The 26,366-nt window shown below is 32.1% G+C and overlaps 1 protein-coding gene across 1 annotated transcript in view; it reads left to right on the top strand.

The window, feature by feature from the left end:
• LOC124354226 (roundabout homolog 2-like) overlaps positions 1 to 26,366 on the top strand; it is a 607,997-nt gene that overhangs the window by 279,311 nt on the left and 302,320 nt on the right. The window lies entirely within an intron of this gene.

Genomic DNA, 26,366 nt, shown 5'->3' with positions numbered 1-26,366 from the left:
GACTATTTTTTGCGTTTATATGCCAGCCTTTCTTTGGTAAGGTGGTCTTGATGGTTTAAAATAAAAATAAATTCTGTTGTTCTCTGACTGGCGATCGTAACCTGATTATATATTGAGTTCTCATGTATTCTTCAAATGATTTGCAAGAACATGCATATATAAAATCGGTTAGTTGCACAGATTGGGGAGTATGGAAGAAGTAAAAAGACTATTGGTGTAATTATATAAAAATGCACCTTCTATTCGCACTTTCTGTAAATGTTTTCCTTCCCAATAAAAGCTAGTACCAAGATGGTACCAAGATCTATATATCTTGGCCAGTACTCTCCAAAGTCCATATTACCTATTCTTTTGAAAGAAGACGCAATTCTCGAGAACAATTTTTATTAACAGTATTTCGTCGAATGTAAATTTATTTTTGGTATATTAGGTTCATATTTATAAAGACATGTTACAAGAAAAAATGTTATTATAGAAGGTTAAATATAGCATAGGCGATTAATATATTACTGTAGGTAAATATTTTAAAACATTATGTCATATAAGGTGCAGTTTGGGCCTTGAGTTTGAGTAACTTTTATTTTAAGCAATTTATTTAAAATAACTTCTTACTTTTAATGAATAAAGTTGTTTTTAGCCAAATAAGAAACATTTGTATTGATACATACAAAACTATAACTAAATGAGTAATGTTAAGCCGTTTGCATAAATTTGTAACATTGAAAAATTATGTATGAAACTTTTAATTATTCTAATCATTAGAAATTATTAAATATATACACAAGTAGATACGAAAACATGATGCATCACAAATTATTTGAAAAACGATCAAACTAATAAGTGGAAAATATTGTTGAACAATTTCTGTAGAAAAATATAACGAGTTCGAAAAGTCGCTTAACAAACTTTTGTTTGGAAACTGACGGTGACATTGATGCTAATCAATTAGGCAAGTGACAATATTCGTGTTCTGACTTTTTTATTGATATTTAATGGTTTATCAAAAGTTTTCGACAGATACTTTATTAATAAATATTCCATACATTTACGGTGATACAATATTTGAGTAAATGCATTTTTATATTTTTTAATTAATGTTATTATTTCCTTTGTTATTCGAGAAAGAGCCCCTGAGCTTAGGAAATTTTCGAATCAGTGCGAACGAACGGTAACTATTTTGAACTATCTTCTGTTGTACTTCAATTTATGAAACAGAATAGTGAATGGCTTAGGTGATAATCTACCCTCCATTGTTCCCACTTTATCCACAGTATCACATCTCATAATAACCTGACTCTCCACCAATATTTACCGTAAAGTAATTACTAGTCCTGCATGGGCTGTACCCAAGTTTTGAAATGGGTAAGTTTCCCCTGTAACGTTGCTTTATCTTAATCGATCAGAAGGGATCAATGTAAAAGTACTACACAATCAAAACGACAGCTGGCATACATGCTGCCCTTATCTCTCTGGAGTGCATCCTTCATCTGCAATGCACCCTTCTATGCACTCGGATCTCCCTCATTAGAGTAAAGAGTGCGTAATCACACCTTGCTTATCATAGACTCGTCAATATTTTTCATCACTCGGCTTACAGAAGTGGTCGGTTCCACCAAACATCTGCTTCCAACACGAGAACTAGGTCTTAATGTTCAAACCGAGGTACTTCACGGTGCTCTAGGTCTCTAAATCTTCTCGCTTTACTGGATTTAAATTACAGTTACTATCAACTATCAGATGAGAAGGATAATTATGAAGGATTCTCAAAAGAGGAGTGTAACGAGATAGTTGTTTTTATATACGGTTTACAGCATATTAGGGGCGTAGGCAGAAACTATACAATCAACTTTTGTTTATTCAAAAACGTTGGCTTCGTCATCCTAGAAAATCTTTGTCACACTCTTAATACAGGTATTATGCAAATGGTCTTTTGAGGTCTCCTTTACCCTATGCTAATAAGGATGGTGTACTTGACCTTCTATCAAGAGTCTAATCAGCTTTTGATATACAGGTATTAATATATTTGGTCAAGGTGGGGTTTTTCAAATATAACAATGACTGAAAACATACTCATGGCACTACCTGCTCCCCATGCCCACTAGGTACCGCAGCTACTTGGCACTTTGAGGCATCACGTCACTCCTACAGCCTTTGACAATTCCGTCTCTTTAAAATGCTGAATATTCTCGGGGATCATTGCTATTTTCTGGTGTTTTTGAACAGTATATAAATTTTGTTGGAACCACTGTAATTCAGACTCCATAAGTTTCTTTACTGATATACTAACCTCGTTCCAGTATGTTACAGTTAGATTAATACTGACACAATAACACGTTTACTACCACTGTTTACAGTATCAGGATACTTTCAACATTTGCAGCTACGAGACAAACATTTATGTTATATACAACATATTTGTGCAACAAAAACATTCAACATTAACATTGAGCAGAACGAAATGACCTAAACAATTGGGTATACTTCATTGTCATTCGCTATGAATTGAGAATCTCTAGGGCTGCATCGCACCGCTGGACCTCCCGACACCGACACCAAAACTGTGTTACGTAAATTGGATCTTTCTGCTGGGAATAACAAATGTTGACACGCTCGCGTGCAAATTACATTTAAATTTCATTCGCCTTGAATTAAATTAACAATGGCACAATATTAGAGAGCTCGTTCAGTTTTACACATTTTAGCACACCGTGACTTTGCTTTATTTTTTTATTTTATATGATTACTGGAGTGGTTTTTATATTGTAAAAAGTACTGCAACATTTAATATGAAGAAGCCAGCTAATGCGATTTGCGGAGGATGCGGCTTTTTACAATTACATCAACTTGGCTCAGAATTTGTAGAAAACTACTTTTCGTGCTTCGCTTGGTAATGACGTCCACACTGGAGGCGATACATAAAACAAGATTTACTGTCACACCAGGGTTTCAAAAAATGCTCCTATAGCAGTATTTCGATACGTGACATGGAACAACGAGACGTATTAAATGCCCAATGCAGTTTTCTTACAATGATCACAACTTACATCTCAGAATGGGGAAATTTATGTACATCCAAGACCATAATTAATTTAAAAAAATGTTTGGTTAATCAAAGGCGTACTACAAAATAAGTTAACTCTATAATGGGGTGACCATCTCCATATCCAAGCATGTATAGGAATGATGAATTATAAATGTAATAGAAGAGTGCTATAATAAACTTAATTGTTGGTTAGGAGGTGTAATTAATAATTTCAGGTGGAGTCAAAACCATGCATGTTCAGCCTTCACTATATTAATGAGGTTTAAAATCAATTTTACAATTTCAACTTCTCTACATTAATAAAATGTAACCTGAACACCTTGAAAAGATTCTACAGATTCTAGTAACAGATTAATGGAGAACCCATATGACTTAGGTAATGCGATGTATATATCTAATTGACTTTCGATATCACTGTTGCAATGTTCTGAGAACTGAGTGGTTAGTCCTGGTTTGAATCCAGGAATCAGGTATATCCAGATCAATACTAATCTTAATAAACCCTGTATTTCGTGTTAAATGCCTCTCTCGTTTCATATTCGTCTACAAAAAAAAACATTAAGAAACAATCTCAGATGTAGAAATAGACGAAAACTATGATAAACATGACTAACTTATCAAAGATAAGAGTCATATTATCTGGAAATGTCCAGTTAAACGGGTTAGCATGTGATATTTGACCGGGAACATACAGGTACACGCTTATTGTGTTATACTGGCGGGTCGGACACAAGGGTGTAGAGCATGGTCCAATCACGATCCACTTTCACCGGCGTTCATTTACGGCTCAGTCAGTATTTACTCCGTTTGTGCATTACAAGGTCAACATTTACTGGGTCAGGCTTTGCCATTAGATTTTTCAAGAGGAATAAGATTTCTGATCAAAATATTGATCTCTCTCTAATAAGTAATTTTATAATAGGGAAATGTATTACCAAAATGTTGTAAATAACTGAATTAAGCCTAATAAAACATTGTTTTTACTCTCTGAATTTAATTTTACTGTAGGAAACTGTTACATTCTTTCATGCTTATTGTGAATAGTCCCATATTTTACCTATGGTAAGAACAAAACATCGTGGCTGGCATTGGTGGTTTCATGTTCTGACTATTCCATCCTTTGTCAAAACTGTCTTTGACTTTGCTGCCCTATCGCAGAAAGGCAAAAGTGTTTTTCATTGAACCAACAGGAACCCATGTACCAAGTTTCATGTCTCTAGGACCTTTCTATCTGTCAAGAGTTATTGCATGACCTGTCAGGTTCTTAATACGCGATATTAAGTAAATCAAAGCAAAATGTCAGACTTTTATTTTATTTATTTATTTTTTTTTTTTTTTTATTTTACATTTCAACGGACATCTCCATTTTTACAGTTTTGAAAAATAATTAAACAATGAAAGTAAACAACCACAGTGACAAATAGAGCAATAACGATTAATAAACTATTTAAGTGACGAAACGGTTATAAAATATGAATGACAATAACGTAATTAATTATTAGTGTACCGTGATTTGAAATATGGAAAACAACGAACAATAACAGCAATAAATTAGCACGAAACAATGAGAATAAAACCATGAATAAACAAGAATAGACAAGAATTAACAAGGCACAATATATAAATAACAGCAATGAGAGACGTACAGGTAAAGTGTAAGAACGAGTGTCTTCCCTCATTGTGCAACTCCTAGGCAGATAACTCATGCAGACCGGCGATCTTCCTCTTGAGCACTGGTATACTGTCCACAAAAAAGTCAACGATGTCGGCGACGCTATTACCAGAACTCTGAAGTCGGTAAATCGTATCGTTTGCTGCGTAGTTGGTGCGATGTTGCTGCCTAGCGAACAGGTCTCTGGAGCGAGTGGCTGAAGGGGTCCTGAAGAGGATCTGGCTCAGCATATCGGGACAGTCGATCTTGCCGTTAAGGATCTTTGACAGCAGTACAACGTCAGCGGAGAATCTGCGATCCGCAAGAGTCAGGAGTCCCAGATCACGAGACACTTCCCCGATGGGAACCTGACGATAGAGAAGGCTACTTCTGACACCCACTATTCGAATAAATCTTCTTTGAATAGTCTCTAGTTCATCTATGAGAAACTTCTGGTGGGGGTTCCACACTGGAGAGCCATATTCAAGGATTTGGCGTACCAAAGCACAATACAAAGTTTTTAAAGCCGTGTCACTTTTGAGCCTTTAAAGCCTTTAAAGCACTTTAAAGCCTTTTGAGAAGCGGGAGACAAATCCAAGCATTTTGTTTGCTCTGCTGCAAATGTTTCGCACATGCAACTCAGGATTCAGTGAAGGTACTAATGTAATACCAAGATCTTTTACCTGCAGTACACGAGTTAAGGGCTCACTGCGTATATTGTACTCATGGACAACGGGGGAGAGATTCCGATGGAAGGTCATCACTTGGCATTTCTTAGTGTTGAGTTTCATTTTGTTCTCTTCGCACCAGCGGTCGATTGCACAAAGATCTTCCTGGATTCGTAGGCAGTCCTCTTCAGTGGATACGATGGAAAACAGTTTCACATCATCAGCAAACAGAAGTGAGTCGCATTGTAGAGCTTCAGGAAGGTCATTTATGAAGAGTGAAAAGATATAGGGTCCCAACAGCGATCCTTGGGGAACTCCAGAGTTTGGTAAAATGTTTGGTAAAAACTCCAGACTGATTGGCAAAATGATTATAATGTATTAATATATAATATAACACTTTAAAACAGGGTGAGGCAGACCACCCGTCCACGATGTATAACGGCTGATCCCACGTTCTTCGTTTTAGCGAAAATCCAAAGAATTGGTAGAATAACTTTTAATAACCAAAATGGCACTTTAGGGGAAGTAGCGATCCTTTTTTTGAATAATTTAAGATCTATTCACTGATAACTTTGAATGAAAAATGTTTAACTTAATTCAATACCTGCATTTAGGGTGGTCCAAAATGAAAATTGTACGGTTTCACAGTTGTTTTTACTGTTACCAACCTAAAAATGTTATAAAATCTTTATGAAATTTATAAAAAAGATTACCAAAGAAGTTTTCTTTCCAAGAAATGTGTACAGTTGTAACGTTGTAGCACATTTCAATTGTTTAAAAACTCAGGAAATTAAAAACTCGTAAAATTATATAAAATTTAAATGTAAAGTTATGAATTTTATTACACCTATCAATAGCTTTCTTAAACCTAAATTTTGTTGTAATTAAAGTTTTCGCTTTATCTTGAATGGTTGAGAAATGGCTCCAAAAATAGAAATTCTCACAACGTTTTGTTGTATTTAGTACACCGTTATCTTCTCTTACCTTTGCCTTCAAGTATAACCTGTAACGTCAATGGTTGTGGAGGTTACCACATATTGTTTCATTAAATACAATGTACACATATAATGTTAGACGCATATAAGTTCATTGATACGAGCAACCGTAATGTGCAGGGCGGTAGCGGTGGCCATAGGTAGCATTGCACTGTTGTAAGCGTGAGGTTGTTCATATTTGTGGGTCTGCGCCATCTAGTGGACCTTCTAGTAACTAAGGCTGTTTACTGGGTTTTTAAGGTAGATGGCGTGATCGAAATACTATATAAAATTTAATATTTTAATTAATAATATTTTCCTTGCTAACTGAAGATAAGACAGAAAAAATCATTGAAAACTGCACCCTACCTAATTATAAATGTCCAATATCAAAACAATTATTTACGTTACAGTGTTATTATATTTAAATTATTTATTTTCAACTTTTAAATTTATAAATTTTGTTTAATTAATTCGATTTGAATACAATTTTAAATGCACTTTGTAAACCTTTTATAGCTCAACAGAGAAAACAACTTTGTTAATATTTCTCCAATATTTAAAAAATAAAGTAACTAACAATTTTAATAACTAACACATGTTTGGAAAGAAGGAGAAAATTAATTTAGATTTTATTTAGTAACATGTAGCATCAAGTGATGTAAACATGTTTATGCCTCCCAGAAGTGCTGAGTGATTTCCCAAATGTAGAGTGACATTTCCTTTTCTCATCTTACGGTTTCTATGAAGTTTCTACTTCGTTGACGTGTTCACTGAACCGAAACACTGAAGGTGGGTTTACTCTTACCACCTGTCTGTCTGGATCTAAATAGGGGTAGAGCCCACGCGTTGCGTCCCACAGTCACCTAGCAACGTGCTGCCACATCCCACCCGCCCCAGTTAAATCAAGTTGTATGTACGCAGACAGCTTACACCATCCACATTTCATTTGTAATAATTTGGATGGATATTACCCGTAACTAAAGTTAATTTTTACCTATTAACAAGGTTAATATTTACTTGAATGTGTCTCAAATTTACATTTTTATCTTGATAATAGTTTACATGAAATGTATGAGGTAATAATCGAGTTTACTGTCCAGCTTCCATGTTTGTAAATCAAGCTACAAGTTATTGGTTACGTTAATCAGTAATTGAAAACATATAAAAGATAGCAATCCCTATACGAATCGAGTAACAGTAGTCAATATACAGGGTGTACATAAAGTCCTGCACGGGTATAATATTTTCTGAACGATAACAGATAAAGAAACAAGATTTGGTACATCAATACTACCCCTAAAAATCTACTTTTTGAAGGAACTATCAGTTTTCTGTAATATCATGGGGACGTCCCGCAAGGAGTCAGAAGGAAATCTTAAATAGGAGCATAGGTCAATATGGACATCATTTTAAAGGGCTTATCTAGCAGAGTTTAATGCCGCAAACCGCACTCAAAAAGATTGATCCAGTACAAAATGGCGGCTGTTCAAAGATTTTACTTGGTTACATTTTATTAGTAGCCATAACCCCAGTAAAGCAAAACTGCAACCAAACGAATACTGCAGCTAACTACTACATTATGCTTGTCAGTTGTACAGAAGTGAATTATGACATTAGTTATCCTCAAGAGTTACAAATTTGGTCCTAATATATTGATAACGGGGAAAACCTGATAACAGTAACAATTAGAAATCTCAGCGAACTATGACGATCGGAAACACTTCCTGTTTTCATAAAGTGTTGAACAGTTCTCCCTACAGTTGTTCTAGAAATTGGCTGCCTCTCGTGAAAGTAGTCATTAAATAAATGGCATGCTTCCTCGTGTGATCGTCTGTTATTTCCCCAACCATCATAAGAAGTGTTATACGTTCACGTTCGTCAAGCGACATAGTGTAGTTGAAGAACTACAAGCAATACGACAAACTCTTTTGTACTAAAGCGCACTCATAAAATGGATGGACAGCACTACTAAAACAAGAAAACTAGAATAGCCTACTATGAATAGACTGGCTAATAGGAAAGTCCTAACTGCGACCCAAAGATAAGAGATTTCTAATCGTTACTGTTATCAGGTTTTCCCCGTTATCAATATATTAGGACCAAATCTGTAACCCTTGAGGATAACTAATGTCATAATTCACTTCTGTACAACTGACAAGCATAATGTAGTAGTTAGCTGCAGTATTCGTTTGGTTGCAGTTTTGCTTTACTGGGGTTATGGCTACTAATAAAATGTAACCAAGTAAAATCTTTGAACAGCCGCCATTTTGTACTGGATCAATCTTTTTGAGTGCGGTTTGCGGCATTAAACTCTGCTAGATAAGCCCTTTAAAATGATGTCCATATTGACCTATGCTCCTATTTAAGATTTCCTTCTGACTCCTTGCGGGACGTCCCCATGATATTACAGAAAACTGATAGTTCCTTCAAAAAGTAGATTTTTAGGTGTAGTATTGATGTACCAAATCTTGTTTCTTTATCTGTTATCGTTCAGAAAATATTATACCCGTGCAGGACTTTATGTACACCCTGTATATAGAGAAAGAAACAAAACATGTAATATTTCCCCCCAACTACGACTAAAGTTCTAATTCAGTCATATAATTTACCTTCCTTTTTGTAATAACTGATTCAGAACCATTGTACAACTTTCAGGGTAATAATCGCGCTCCACAGGGATCGAGAACATTTAAAACGTACGTGGTTAGTATATCGTCTCCATTATAAAGTAATGATATAAAGATATAAAATTTGAATGTCCTTAACAAAATTTTAACTTTCAAATAGTTTCAAATTTTCAAATCTTCTTTAGGGATAGGACGATTTCCATGAATGACAAAATTACACCCTCTTGGATGAGAAACGGTATGTTTTAAAATCTGACAAATATACAATGGGTTGACCCGTAGATTTAATACCTCAAATGTCTTGCTGGAACAAAACGCCATGAAAAACCAACTTATAACTAATTGTTATGAATTGAATATTCTTATAACAAAGTTACGATTATAACTTTCATCGCCTTAAATTTTAAATGGAGATGATGACTTACATATGTCTACTTTCCACCAATGTTTTTCTTTATCACCTCGTTTAGAATGAAATTTCACAGCAGCATTGAGATGTTTTCACCATGTCTATAAATTCCTATACTTACGGAAAAGGTAAACCGTGTTTAGTGGCAATCCCATTAAATTTGAAGGACTTAATAAATTAAGAAACGCTGAGAACGTGATGTCTCTAAGATAACTAATTGCAGACAACTGGTTGATGTCAGGTAATGTCAATACCTCGAACTTATCGACTTTTAAAATGATATATGATGAGTTGGGCACCAAATCTTTACAGCCATTGGAATAAATCAGGTTTTTAGAGAAGTACTAAAATTATTCTTCATATAAATATTAAGCAAAATGTGCATGTTTATCTTCACTAATAAAAGGAAACATAAAGTCACCACAAAACATTTTTCGAAGAGTAAATAGTTTAATATCAATATTGGCATAGGCAAGACATTCGCAGTTGTGGAGCGTAGGGTAAGCCACACTGTCGCTGACAGACATACTGCCTCGACGACTCACCCTACACCCCCCCCCCCCAACACCAGGCCACAGAACGTTTCACCCTCACCCCCTCTAAAACAATCCGGTCAACTGATAAACAGTGCGGCACTTACAGCGACTCTCCCCATCCTTAACCCTTTATCAGACACGGTGGGGCTGAAGTATAAGGCATAACAAGGGGGTGAAAACTGAAATCATTACTCTTATAATAACGGCATATCTCGTACCCCCCTAAACGTACAAGCATAGAAATAAACTGCGACACCATTTCGTTCCTTTAGAGCGCCATTGACGCTTCTTTTAACCCTCGTTTACCTCATTAGCGTTGTAATGTTATTTTCTGCCGTATTGAGTGATGTTATTAACAAATATGTTAGGAGCAGAATATATAACGATCATTATGATTACCAGCATTGTTATTCCATGGAATACCTACCTATTTGTATTTCCAAAAGAGGGATTTTGTACTTAGACCAAATGAGATCAAATAAAATAATTTTAAACATAACCGGTTAGTATCTATATTATAAACAATACTATGAAAACAAAAAAATTATGGTTGCCTGTAAAGTCGGTTTTACGGGCGAAGATTTTACGTGACAACGTCTTTTTCTCGGTAGAATATTTATTGATATGAATATTATTAAATTGCACAATAGGAACAAGGAATTGAATGAAAATAAGAATTGAACAAATTTTAACTATAGAAATATATTTTGTTTACTAAAACATTGTACATAATTTGAAATTAATTAAAATTTGTTATTGTAAATGGTAAAGTGGAATAAAACATTTACTAAAATTGGAATTTGAAATTCTTGCTAAACACAGTTAAATTCTAACTTCGCGCGTGGTGATTGGTCGGTTTAGTTCGTTTGTTTGGTCGCACTGTTATGACAGGTTAGAGGTTATAATTTGTTATTTTAAATGTTTGACTAGCAATACGCGCTGTTTCTTCTCAATCGACTGAATTACGATTGATTGCAGAGTGATTTAAACTAATAATTTACTTAACACTATCAACATTTGTCAATAGTATGACATAACCTATAAACTCAGTTTCTCAACTTTTGTGTCAATCTAACAATTAATGCAATCATAGTTTACGATAGTGAAATATCAGTGTACAATTATTTACCTTTATTGTTGTAGTTGTTGTAAATGACGAATCTAAGCACTCCACATTTTCACGAATAAACATAGTTATCTGCTTTATCCCGTGCGGCGGACCCACAGTTATCTGCTTTATCCCGTGCGGATCCCGTGCGGCGGACCCACTGGACGGGCATCGTAACGTTACCGGGCGTTTACACTTTTTCATGAGTGACTCCGAGCCGCAACCTAATTTAAGACGTTGTCACGTCAAAACCTAAAAATATTGTAACTAAACTTTTGTTACTTAAACAAATAATAGTGCATGAATATGAATTTAAAATTAATAAGAAAAATAAATTAAGGAAGCTAAATAAATTTCAGATTGAAACCTTACAACTGGTAAAAATATATGAATTATAAAATAATCTAAATGTCTAAATATTGTGATTTTTATTCTTGAAATCTTACGGCGTATAGTATATAACCCGTAGCTAACTTTTATGTATATGATTTTGCGCATTAAAATATCTTCAAATTTTAAATACAACTTGTAGGAGTAGTATTGGGTGCAAAATGTATTCCTGAAAATAAATTAATAAGTATTTTAAGCCAAGACGTCTGTGTACTCTACTGTAAGTGTAAATATCATTACACGACTATTCACTAGAGAACGAAATTATCTTGTCAGAATGTGTAAACAATTTCTAACGTTTGGTAAATCGTCAAAAACTTGAGAAAAAAATCTAGGGCGCTAGTATTTTCGCTTAATTTGAACAATCTATATTGCACGATGATAACTAAAATAAAAATAGTTTAGTTTTGATTTACTTGTCACATTTCACAATATTTCACAACTCAGGCAATTAAAAAATAATGATTGACTGCTCTTAAAAATTATGATGAGGAAAGTTTAATCATTAATGATATATCTGGGAACTTTGAATGCGTTGTTGATTTTGTTTTGTGTATATTTATTTTTGAATTTGATCTTGTATTAAATCCATTGGACTGATGGTCACAATAGTTCACTAGTTGACGGATTTGGTATATATATATATATATATATTTTTTTTTTTTTTTCTAGCTAGCCTTTTAGGCTTTACAAAGTATTTTGTTTGTTACTGAATATTAAATACTGTCTGCAATTCGGGTTGATTAAGGTAAAATGGTGGTGTTTCTTAATTGAATGTTTAAGTCTAGTACTTAAAAGTTGAGGACTAAAGGCTGAATAAATGATCACGATTACGAGGATCAAGTAAGCACTTCTTTTACACACTTTATAAGTAAGCAAGAAGCACTAATTGTATTGGTTTAGTTAATATTTGAATACATTTTCAGTTATGCTACATTAGTTGCGTTTTAATATAAGCAATAGCAACTAATTATTTTATACGTAATCAAAATATTCTTGTTTATGCTTAATACTAAATTGAAGAGGTAGGCTAAAATGGTTCAAGAAGTATTTTTACGAGTGACAGCCACTCTTCATTTTGCGAACTTCGATAAAGATCCATAGTTATTATTCAATGAGAAGAACAAACTTAAAAGCAACATTTAAGTAAAATAGTTTTTAAGGGGTTTTTAATTAAATATTCTGCCAAATTTAAAATAATCGATTGTTCGCTCGTTGATACTGTTACTCCAAAGTACTCCTAGAATTGATTTAAAACGAGTTTTATCAATCTGTTTTTCACAGGTATAGTGTCAATCCTGGAACATCAAACACTGATCAGTAACAGCGAGTATCAATATTTAATTATTTGGATTTATTATTTAGTTTTCGAAATCGGCAATCCAAATGATGCAGTATACTACTACAACACGTTCCTAAAAAATCAGAACTGAATTACAGGAATTTGACAAATGTACTTATTAGAATAAAAATTGGTTAGTTGTTTAAGCCACATAGTAAGGGACAGGTGAACCCTTCACTGCGTGTAATGACGTCACAGCTGGTCCTGATCCCACGTATGGTCGACCAGGGAATATAGGCAATATGGACACCTGGACCTTCACCCGTTACAGGGGTTCCTATGTTTATGACTATCACCCTACCTGGCAAGCAAACATCCCAAAGGGAAACAGCTTAAAATCTGTACTGATCATCTTCAAAAAGGCTGTAAAAGCAGTGTTTCAAATATGCATTTCAAGCATTGCAATTAAATTGGTCGATGAATTGGATAGTTGAGAATAACAGATTGATTTCATGCTTGTTTGCTGTTTGAGCTGACATGTACGTCGTTTAACGATTGTGAATAAAGTTGTGTATGAAATGATTTTCTGTCAGGATTTAATCAATGTAGTTATAAGTTTATATAGGCTGGTTTTTGTGGAAACCATTTATAAAAAAAAAAAAAAACTCCGAGGAAAGTTCATCCATTGTTAACATTTATTTCAACGGTAATAACAATGTAGGTTAAAATTTACCGAAATACGAGATCTAAAGAGTAATGTTCTATAAAATGGTGTTAATCCAACAGCTCCAGTGTCTGAAACCCGCTTAAGGGCTATCTTTGTTTATCACTTATTCTATAAGTGTTCATGAGTTGTTTAGAGGTTGATTTTTAGGGTTTAATCTAAGTAGCTCTGTTAGCGAAAACCAAATAATTTACATATATACAATACATAGATTAAAAATGTATAAGACAATCGAATATCAGAAAAAATAAACTTAACGTAAAATACTATACGAGCACAATCGAATCTTACAAATTTAAGCTGACGTTAAATTTTAAATCTTATGATAGTTATACCCTATTATATAGTTTTCAGAGTATAGAGTAATAGACATTTGATCAGATTCATACAAATATTTTAAATCTAATAACATAAATAACGTGATGACTGGCTGATATTATTTATTATTACATTACATAATATCTTCATACTATATTATTAATTCCCAAGTTAAAATAGCCTGGACATATTGGTTTCCGGAACCACAAGCAAGTAATGTAATATCGACATCGACTATCGGTCCAAAGTGTTGGGAGTGGTCCAGCCCGCGAGTTTGTGAGTCCAGATAACTAAGTTATTGAGATGGTTCAAGTGATTCAATAACACGGCACTGAGAGCACATTGTTATCGTATTAGCGGGAGTCACGTGGGAATGGAACGCGGTACATTCATTATCGTGGTAAATGCAATGATTGACTATAAGCTCTATATATCTTTTTAATGACACTATACCTATAATACTTTAGAATAGAGGTATTTGTACACTAAACATATTTATTCAGGTGTTCAGGAGAACGTGTCATAAATTTCTGTGGCTGATTAGTACTCATGATTTCAAACAAACAAATTTAAGCAATCATAATTTAAATGTGTGTCTTTTATCCTCTAGCCATCATTTTATGAACAAAAATATATTATCTCTAGAACCAGTAAAGCTACAGATACTACAGCTTCCACATAGGTCATAGCAAATAAGAGAATATTCCCCAAAAATATTAATTGATTTGCTTTCATATTAACAAAATGGTGCCTGTACAAAAATGTTATGTCAAATAACAAAAACATCATTGCTAGTTGAGAGACATAGGTTTTTCTGACTTGTTTGTTGCTGCCCGGGTTGTGCAAGCGTACACTTAAGGTGGTTGTACTCACTTATGCGTTGACGGATTTCGTTAAAAAACTATCATCGAAATTGCAAGAAAGTTTGTTTTAATAGTCAGTATCTTATACAATTTTATAACTCATGCAAATAGTTGATGCCTCTCAACCGACAATAATGTTTAAGATTTGTGATAAAAATGCAAAATATTAGACATTTTATAAACGTTTTATGACTATACTGTTTATTTGTTATTTATTTTAAAATTTTTCTATAGGTGCCATTTTATATCATTAAATATTATTATTATTTCATTTAACGTTAAAGGAATAACATAATGTTTTAGTTTTAAATTATTTAACTGAACCTATTTATAAAGTTTGATATGTTTAGTTCTAGAGATAATATTTTATACAAAACATAAAATGGCCGCTAGCCGCTAAACGACCTATGTTGTATAACTTTTTTCTTTGAAATCTTGAGTACTATCAGCTACATAAGTTGGTAAAACCTTTTTCTGAACACTCTGTCATATTTTTTATAATAAAGTTTGAGGGAAATTAAGCGTAATCTTAATCAAATTACCATCTAATACCACCTATCTATTCTCTATCCGAAGATGAAACATGAAAATGTTTATATGAAACATATTTATTAAGTCCCTTGTTTGAAAAGAACTTATCGATTTGGGCTTGTTAAATTTTCAGTTTAATACGTAAATACCTTAAAATAACTTTTAGCTTATACATTAATTTCTATTAAATGTCTGCATCACAAAAACGTTTAAAGTTTATTTTCCTCTGTATTAAATATTAATTCCAAACCCACCAAAACGCTCTAGATATATGCTTGAAACCGCTCGCTCGTTCCTTTTCTACCTGGCTAGATAATTACACAAGTTAAAGAGATTTTGATTTCCCCCCCAACTCCCCATAATGTTCAAGTCATTCGCTGCACAATTTTTGAATTATTCTCTCGTAGTATTTTATGTAGAAAAAGCCTATTCCTTTCGACAACCTTGTTAGAATAGTGTCATTAGAATCAGTGCTGTATGCGCAGGTACTCGGTGTCTATAACGACCCGCTTCGTTTGTACATGGACAGGAAAGATCATCTCTAATTCAACACTAGACTCGTTTTGTTTCAAGCTATTTTCTGAGTCTCTTTGCGTTCCGTCGTTTTTAACGTAGACGTCCTATTACTGGTGATTTATAGCATAAAATTTTACCACGTTAGAACGGCATCTGTTCATTAACGCATTTTATACCCATTAATGAAAGATTATTTAATTTATTTTTTATCCATACAAACGAGTTTGGAAAACACTTTCAATAAATTCTAGTGTTAATATTAAAATTCATAAATTATAGTATAAACAGATTTAAAACTACACAATACGACAAACTTGTAGCTAAACTAATTTTTTAACTTTATTTCGCTTTGTTTAAATGTACTAATCGTTACCATCATAGTTGGTCAGTCTATTGGTCAGTTCGCTCTCGAGGCATTGTATGGACAGGCAGAAAAGATGAGATTTTTCGTCCACTCAAGCTTTGCTAACACTCAGGCAGCAATGAGAACAGTTATATTAAAGTGCTCGATCAGTCAGCGCTTGGTGGATTTGTCTCCGAAAATTTAGCAAAGTTGAAGGAATTACTATTAGTGTTATCGTGGGAAAGATATGAACTTCGTTACGAAAAGGTTACCACAAGACCTGCAAGAGCTACAGGGGGTCACGATAGGTGTTTAGAATTCCTATTTGAGGAATTGAAATGAACTTCTTTAAGGTCCATATTATTCATCGTAATATATTACAAGTTGTTATATCTGTAAAATTTAGCAAAGTTGCAGGAATTACTATTAGTGTTATCGTGGGAAAGATATGAACTTCGTTACGAAAAGGTTACCACAAGACCTGCAAGAGCTACAGGGGGTCACGATAGGCGTGTAGAAATCCTATTTGAGGAATTGGAAGAACTTCTTTAAGGTCCATATTATTCATCGTAATATATTACAAGTTCTTATATCTGTACATATTTCTTCAACAATTTTGCCTGCAGTTATGTTCCTGGATTATTAAAAACAATATATTATTTTTAAATCATTTATAGCTCGTACGAAATATGGTAACTTCGTTTGAGTTTGGTCCATCTGCAACATACATGGATAATGGTTTGCAACTACATGTTACGTGTTGCATTTTAGGGTTGGTTTGAAATAAGACGTTGACCTTGAATTGAAATTGAATTGGACCTGCTTTTAGCTCTGGGATCGTCAGAGAATAAAAGGTTGTAGTGAAGTACCTGGCCAAGCGTGATGTTTTAATGATATTGTGTTGGGATTACCCTCATTTCTACAGGAGCACAGAGCAAACAATAGTAGTCGTTGACGCCTTGCGATTTAAATTTAATGTTTTATCCTCCTGCCTTACTACAGGTGGTACTTTTTAAACAGCGCATTTAGTAATACATTTTTATAATAATTGCTTTTATATTCCAAAATATGATTTATCTATTGGCTGTACTTGTTATTATATACATGGTGTTATATTAACTCATAAGAATGAAATATTTAGCAATCATGAAGACAATGAAAATATACTTTTCAGTACTATGTGCTGTAACATAAGTTGGAATTTGTCAGATTATCGGAGGCTTATTTATATACACAGAACTTTCATAACGTAGCCTCACTAGTAAGTGTTAACTTTAAATGAATCAAAAGTTCTGACGGACATATATTTCAAGGTTGTTAAAGATTTCAATATCTGTATTTCTCAATAAAAGTAAAGGGAATGTGATGAATTACAAAAATATAAACAGAAAGTCCAATCCTAAGACGAACAAGTAATGACTAAAACGAAGAAAGAGCAAAATTACTTACAAAAATTGCGTTCCATTAACGTTTTTTTTTTTTTTTCAAAAGAAAAATAAAACACTAATTTGGAGAAAGGTGCTAAATAAAAGTCATACATTGACCATTCCATTAGAGAAATTACCTTAGTAAATGCCATTTAAACTAAACCAACAGAAGTGAAATCTGTAAAGCAATAGCAATATCACAGTTTTAAAAGAAATAAAAAGGTTTAAGCTCACCATTTGCAGCCAAATAGTCGATTTTCATATAATTAACTGCGATTAATATCTGTTAGAGAGGTTTTTAAAGTGCATTAATATGTGTATATTAAAATCTTTACTGTGTATTTAATTCAGCAGTCAACATGATACATTTACTACCTATGTATTAATGCGATCGTTATAAGACATTTTGAACACTGTAAAAAAATAAAAACATATAAATAACTAATATCGTAATTTATAGCTGTATTTTACATGTCTGAAATAAGTTATGCAGAAAACAATCTAACAGTGTATTCTGTATCAGGTGCCTTATAATCTCTGGAATGTTTTCACGTTTTTCTGAAACATTCAAATGGTATAGTTATTGAATGCGTGTACTTACTACATTTTAGCATTACTTTTTATCTTTTTTTTGACATTTTTAACATGATTATAATATTTATATTCAATTTTGTGTAAAACATGATATATGGGATATATTATTAATAATGATTTTAAAATAAATATTCTTATAGCGTTAAATCCTGTTGCTATATCAATAACATTAGTACTAAAGCGTAATACTATAATAATAAGAAGAAACGTGATGTACTGGGGTCTATTAATGTATAATTATTGTTTTTAAACCTACATACAGTACCCTATTACAGTACATACTTAAAATGTGGTAGCAATAATGAGTTTCTAATACAATAATGGTGGTGGAGGGAGGTGGGGGTCACACTCTGCAAGTGACTAAAGCACAATAATTACCATGACAACCACAACCCCCTCCTTAACTACAACCCTTGCAACCCGGTCAACTAGTGGATGTAGTACAAAGAGTTCCTATGTGTGACCCACCTGGGGGAAATCGATCTTACCTTTTGTTCTATTGTATCAGAAAAAACACAATTATTACACATTTTTACTTTTAGCACACCCTTTTAACATCTTAATTTTTTCTGAGATATTTCCAAAATATGTTAAAATAAATTTTCTGTAAACCCTTTTACAACGCTTAGACCCATACTTCTTATTCGAAATACTAACGCCACAATGCAACCAATATTATATGCTAAAAAGTTCTACAAAGTGTTATGAAACGTTATAGTTTACTAGTAATGTATGATTTTTGTTTAAATCATTGATATTATTGGAATCTAAAGCAATAATGTTTTATTGTTATTCAAGTGAAAACTTCTTTAGGCGCGTTGAGCGTTTTGGTAGAGGGTAAAATCCTCGGTTCGCGTCACCGACATGCTAAAGTGGTTTCCATGGAAACGTTAATTATCTTTGGAAAATTTGTTTATTCTATTTTAGTCACTTTGTGCTATTTATGATATATTAAACGCCTAATACTAAATCTACGCAATGTAATATGCTAATGATAATAGTATATCTATAGCTATAGAGAGCCAGACTAGCGCACGCGCAGTAGCCTGTGTACACGTATACACTAATACATCGACTATTTCTGACTGTATTATGAGCACGTTGGACGCTTTTTGGATAAGTATAATTTTGTGAGTCACGTCAACAATACGTTATAGTAGCAGTACATCTGTAATTGTAAATGTGACGCGTTGTACATTAAGTATTAGAGTGTAGAATACATAAGTAAAGTTAAATTGACCACGTGGGAAGTTCAACTTGTGTGTACTGGATTTTGTTTATTTAAGTGAATTTTTAATTTGACTATTATTGTAATTATTTAATTGAAGGATTACTGTTTATTTATTGAATTTAAATTCATTGACTTCAGTATAAAAGTGAGTATGAAACATATTAATATTTTTATACAGATAAATGAATAATGAAAACAACGAATATATTTTTAAACATTGATATTAAGCGGAGACTTTAATATTAACTTCGCAGATGACAAAAATTTATCATTAATTGAATTTTTGAATGAAACATTAGGTTTAACTATGTCTAATGATCGAAAAGTCAGTACAACAAAGTATAAAACGACTATCGATGCTGTTTTTATACGATAGTTAGATAAATTTCAATCAAACATTTTTATTTCTTATTTCAGTTACCATAAACCTATTGTATCTTTTTTAGAATACAATGAAATGATTGAACGAACAGATAATCTAAGTATTGTCGAAATTAATGATGAGAATGATGTAAATAATGAAAATAATGTTCAAACTTGAATTCATTGAAATTCGTGTAAATATAAATACTATGTATAATTAAGATAATTGTATATTAATTATTTTTTCAACCACTTTGTATTTATATTTTGTTCATGATTTGTTTAACCCATCATATGTAACTAATAAATAAAACATAAAAAATTTCATATAATTTTTTTCAACCACTTTGTATTTATATTTTGTTCATGATTTGTTTAACCCATCATATGTAACTAATAAATAAAACATAAAAAAATTTCATATAATTTTTGCATATAGTTTTAATTACTCTCAACTTAATAGTTCCGTTTTCACTTCTATCGGCAGTCCCACGACTGCTATTTTTTTATGATTAGTTTTAAACTTTCATGTTATTCTGAGTGTGGTTGCTTTAGGTATGAATGATACTTCTTCTACCTATACACTATTTTATAATGGAGAGTATTTAAAAGATTTAAAAACAATTTTTTAATTATTGTTCTATTTTTAGACGTCTACCATTAACTACTATCTAATTTTGTATATACAGTGGAAATGCCTTACAGGATATTTTTAAATATACGACTTTAAAACTTGTATAGTTAATTAAATATTTTTTGTCTCTAAATCTAATGCTTTAACATATTTTGAATATTTTTATTTGATGCTGCGCCACTTAGGTTCACATTATATAAATTAGACATAAGACTTTTGGTGGGGGTTCTTTTTAACTATACACAATGCAGTTTATAGAAAACGACGGAACCTAATGATACATTTGTATTTACCTCACTTGGCACAGAATCCATAACCTACCCGTAAAAGAACTGTAGCCTTGCATCTAAGCTATGGTAAAATTCTCTATTTCTTTAAGGGGAGATGTACGCCCTATACCAGCTCATGTTAATTTTCAAATATTTATGTTCCTTTTTCTCAAGAACTATGATACCTAACGAATTGGAATTTTTAGCACTTCTAAAACATACTATTATACACAAGCCCTGCCACTTTTAAAGATTTACAATCAATATTTTTGGCTTTAGAAATTTTTTAAGGATACTCAATATTTTTTTTTAATTATTTGTTTTTAAAAAAAATTTTATTTTTTTTTATTTTGACCTAGACTTATGAAAGTGGCAGGGATTGTATGAATAGGTACGTTATATATATGATATAAATTTCATGAAGATTGGACAACTAGTTCCTGAGAAAAAGGAACATTTATGTCAAAAAAGTAAATTTTCGGTAATTCACAAAAAACTTTTATGTATACAAAAATATGATTGAAAAGTACCTTTTAAAACATTCCTGCTTCATAGTCTTGTTCCTTGGCCTTATCATCATCAATTAGTTTCTTCCTCACCATTCTTGCCCGTTTCCTAGCTTGCTTTGTCTCTTCTTCACCAGCTTTTTCGGCTTTCCTCACTCGGTCCTCATCAATCTGACGTAGGGTATAAACACAGTTTTGGCCTAGCTTTATACCTAGATCATTAAGTACTTTTATTCTGCCTTGACTTCCTTCATTAAAAGTAATAATACTGTCAAAAACACCAAATCTTAGTGTTTGCAGGCCTACAAAATTTAATTTAGGTATACGCGTCCACAACACAGAATTAAAACATTCTGTGTTTGACCATGGAGACATTTTTTAAGCAGGTCTGGTGAAAATAATATTAAAATATTATTAAAATAATATTAAGTAATATTAAAAAGTGCAAGTTATGTATATTAAAATGCTCAAAACAATATCCTATCGTTCAGAACGTCTTCGATACGTCTGACCACGGATCCGTGCGCCCGACTAGCATGTTTATAATTTTTTTTTTAGCATATAAATATAACCCAAATATATATGTATTATATATCACTGAACTCAGAAAAATCTATACTTTAAGATAAAAATATAAAAAAATATTGATTTTTTTTTACAATATAGGCGTACATCTCCCCTTAAATTATTAATTTATATCTTCTCTCAGGATAATACCTTGTGTTAATAATGTCTTGTGTAATCTTGTGTGTTACGCAAGGAAAGGAAACTGAAAAACAATTTGTCCTATATGATATTATATTCGAAAATATAAATCTAATATATAGGTAATAGTGAAAAGTTGGGTACTGAATCTGGAGAAACGTACAGATTCATTACTATGGAATTTTCAATTTAAATAATATAAAGTAAAAAAAAGTCAGTCTGCCATATATAATTATGTTATGTTTTTAACAGTTCATGACTACGAACACGAATAGAGTATTCTTTGAAATAAAAACAAACCTTACGAAATGTGTTTTTGTACAATTTTTAAAACTCTACTATGTTATATCCGACATTCAGCAAAACACAAATAAAAAAAAAACAAAAATTTCACTTCAGCTCGAAAATAAAATAGCATTCGGCTTATATTTTTTTATTACTAGTATCAATACTAAAACCCTAAGGTTTTAAATACCAATAATAAACATTTCTATTTAAGACAGCAACAGTTAATGTAATAAATTATATTACTACACAAACGGTAGAGGCTGTATCGACAGAAACTCGATATCATATACAGATCCCATGGTCAGTCCAATTGAGGCACACAGAACCTGCCATAAAGTGGAGCGGCTGATTGCTCCCGTATGATCGTGATCAACCTGTAATTTGGCTTTTCAAAGTGGAAATGCTTCGTTCTACACGATTTCCTGCCTTTATTTTAGTGGAAATCTTCCTATTCATTAGTCATGTAGTGCTGTGCCCTTGTTAAACCTAAATTGCTCTGAATGAGGTGGCGTGATGAATGTTCTTTTGATTAATACTTTTAAAGTTATGGTTTTATATATCTCGCATTCTTTACAGTTGGTCTTGCAATTATGCAAAATGGTCTTGCAATTATGTAAAATGGTCTTGCAATTATGCAAAATGGTCTTGCAATTATGCAAAATGGTCTTGCAATTATGCAAAATGGTCTTGCAATTATTAGATCAGAGAGTGCTCCTATTTAACCTTAGTAAACTGTGATATAATTTTAGTTCCTTTCAAAATTCAAATTAGGGAATAAAAGGAATTTTATCTATTGAACGGTGGATATAAATGTAAGGCAGAAAATTGTTTTAATGCAATGCAATGGCAATTGCTTTCTACAACCAATAATTATAGTCATATTTATTACAATCGTTTTTCTGTAAAGTAACATTTGATTTAATGTTTTAATTTAAATACAGGAAATTATCAACTGCAGCCATTTAAGATCAATAGGGTACTTGTAGTAGTAATACCTCTCAGATGAGTTTTAATAAGCCTTCTGTGTGTTTTTTGTGCGCGTTTGAATTTAGGTGTGTTTGTGTGTTTTTTATTGTGCGTGTGAATGTGGATGTGCGTGTTTTATTATAATAGTAGAGCAAAGCAAAACAGCTCAGAATTCTCATGTCACTTCCAATATTTTTTCTTTGATGTATTTTTATATCACTAAATGTATTTACATAATGGCCGTACAGAATTTTACAAATATAAAGTATCACTGTATAAATAGTTGTGAACACGATAATAGTGTATCTGGTGTAGAAAAAATAGTTGTTGAAAATTCTTGTTGAAAATAGTGTAGAAACGTAAAAATTCTTAAGTCTATTTCGATATTGTTACATAGTGAATAATAACTGAGATACAACCAACCGCTAAATTAAAACCATTACAGATATTTAAAAATGTGAAACAAAAGAAATTATTGAATGTTTGTCTTTTATATAGATCCATTCATTTTTTCTACGTTAAAGATAACTATAATACGCGTTTTTTAAACTTAAATCGGCCATCTTGGGGCGCTTAATTGATTGAATTTAGATAATTACCGAATATATTCAAGACACGTTTAAGTGTATATGCAAACATTTTGGTTTTATTCATTCTGAAATAGGGAAAATATCGTGTTCAATTCTATATTCTCCTATGCTATGTAACTTCTCATTTCATGTGTAATATCGATAACTCAGTAACAATTTTTTAGATTTATTTCTATAGTAGTTGTTACAATTATAAGATTTAAAAGAAAGCCTTTTTGGTAACTTATAAACTTAAGTAGCATTGAAAATTCTACACCTACCAACTTCATCATATTAAGCCACTGACATGTATTTCTTTTTCAATAAACATTCGATTGTGTTACTGCTATTTACTGTAAAAATGTCAATAGCCCTTGTGATTGACGGTATTATGGAGTGTTTTTGCTGTTTTTTTAATAAAGAATGCCTGATTTATGATTGAATAAGCATCCAAATCATTAGTGTTTTACTCTATATTTATAATTAGTTGAGAAAATAATATCCTTCTCCGATTAGTTGGAAGAAATGTAGATTTCACTCGTGGCTATCATCTCGACACATCAAATTAAAGCTGTTTAATTGGTTTATACGTTTAAAATACATATTCAACATCCATAGGGATTGAAATGGGTTTTCCCCCATAACCCCTAAAAGCTCAATGTTTTGTTTTTCAACTTTTCAATGTGTGTGCTACACGGCCAATTTCAATACATATTTACATCATACTCTTAAAAGTCAAATCAAATATTATTATAATTAGTATGTTAAAATAATAAACCTAGCATAGAAACCTCCTAGAAATTATTACACCTAATGCTAATGGTCCCGGAATACAGTAGACCGGAAGACAATCGTATTGACAATTCGGAGTAGAAAATATTTTATAAAAGTAAATTGTCCATACAAACATATTTATTTATTTTCTTATCGGGGCAACAATTACCTTAGATCGAAAATAGATTACAATGGCCGGGAATTGTCACGTTTTGACGGAAGTATACTTTCAATCCAACGTAATTATATACTTTCTTGACCGGTATAACCAGGTAAACGCTAATATGGTGCTGGAAATGCCGTAGAAAGTAGATTATTATGATTGAAAGTAGACGCTGTTTTACCAAAGAAATATTTGCAGATATATTTATGTATATTCTACACTAGCAAATAACCGAGGCTTCGCACACAATATCGTAGGTTTTGCGCCTGTATGAGCACTTCTGGTTAAAGTGAATAACATTTCTGACACACATAAAATATATGCTTAATGTATGTTCCAAATCTCTCTCTCTCTCTCTCTCTCTCTCTCTCTCTCTCTCTCTCTCTCTCTCTCTCTTCGGAAGTAAACCCGTTTTCACTTTAGCAGGCTTCTCAGTCCAAAGTATGTAATTATATTTAGCTACATAAATTTGGCTGAAGGATTATATTGGAAAAACAATAACTTTTTAAAGAATAAGAAAAACTAACTTTGAGATTGTTCACCAAAACTCTTTGAAACCATTATTTGAATATGAAATTCATCATAGCCAAAAAATTGAGAAAATTGCTTCAACCTGAAATGAATTTTTTATTTAGAACCTTTTAATTAGTTTAAGGCAAGTTGAAATCGTAAATCAGCTCATTTTAAAATGTTCTATATCACTGCTGATGCTTAATTTGACATTTATAATATACATTCAATTTTTTATTATGTATGTCTTCCTTTTATCCATGAACACTGAACAATGTCTCTTCATATACGTGATATAATATATCAATATTTTTTTCAAATGTATCATAGCACTATCACATCACACTATCACACTATCACGTCGTATCACATCATAAGTGGTTTCGCTAAGAACGCTGCAGTCTTATACTTAGGGGTTTCTCCTAAGTAGATTGTCGATATAAAATAAATCGTTCAATCTATTCAATGAAATAGATTAAATGCTACAGATTAATTGAGCACGACGCTAAAGTTTAAGTATTTATACACATTTTCTTGATTATACTGATTTTTGTTTCTAGGAGATCAAAACGTCTCCTTCAAATTCCGTCTTGAGAGTGAGTGAAATAGGAGCAACCCACTATTCCCAGAGGCCTATGTTTGGGAGTTATTTAAAATAACATCATTGTTTCCGAACTTCAAGCAAACAGAAACTTAACTTTAATTAACACAGATTTATTTTATGAGTCTTCTTGATTTTCGCCACTTCATAGCAAACCTAATTTAACGTCATCTCCATTCAAATTGTTTTAATCTTCCTTAAAGTAGTTCTATGTAGTTTGACTAATTTACTCGTAGATACTTCCTAATTTAACCAAAATACATAATTCTATGAAAATATAGACAATTAAGTAGACACAAGGTAACCCTTTCTACTAAAAATCAAGTTATACGGACGAATAACTAAACTTAAACTACTTTAATTATAAAACAAGTACAACTGGCTTTACACAAAGAAGTACAGTGTAAGAAGTCTGACAACCAACAATACCAATATTGTAGAGAATGATTGAGTTTGTTGATAGGGAAATTACTTCAAAGATAAATTGTTTTCTTATAAACACCTTTTTAGAGCAATTATTTATTGTGATGATGTATCTCTCATTTTAAAATGTATCAATGCATTATTTATGGTTATGATACCTATCGGAGAAAAACACAATTACGAATTTTTAAATTTGTTAACTGACTAGATTAATATTGTAGCAGCTACAAGTAAATGGATTTGCATTATCTCTATAATATGTCTTAAAATAAGGAAAAGAAGATTTACTTGTGCAAAACTTCTATCAAATGTCTCAAGCATTCATTTTAGTTTAGTAGTTTTATGAGGATAAAATTA

Source organism: Homalodisca vitripennis, chromosome 2, assembly GCF_021130785.1.
Source record: "Homalodisca vitripennis isolate AUS2020 chromosome 2, UT_GWSS_2.1, whole genome shotgun sequence".
NCBI lineage: Eukaryota > Metazoa > Arthropoda > Insecta > Hemiptera > Cicadellidae > Homalodisca > Homalodisca vitripennis.
This window is presented reverse-complemented; position numbering and strand designations above follow the sequence as displayed.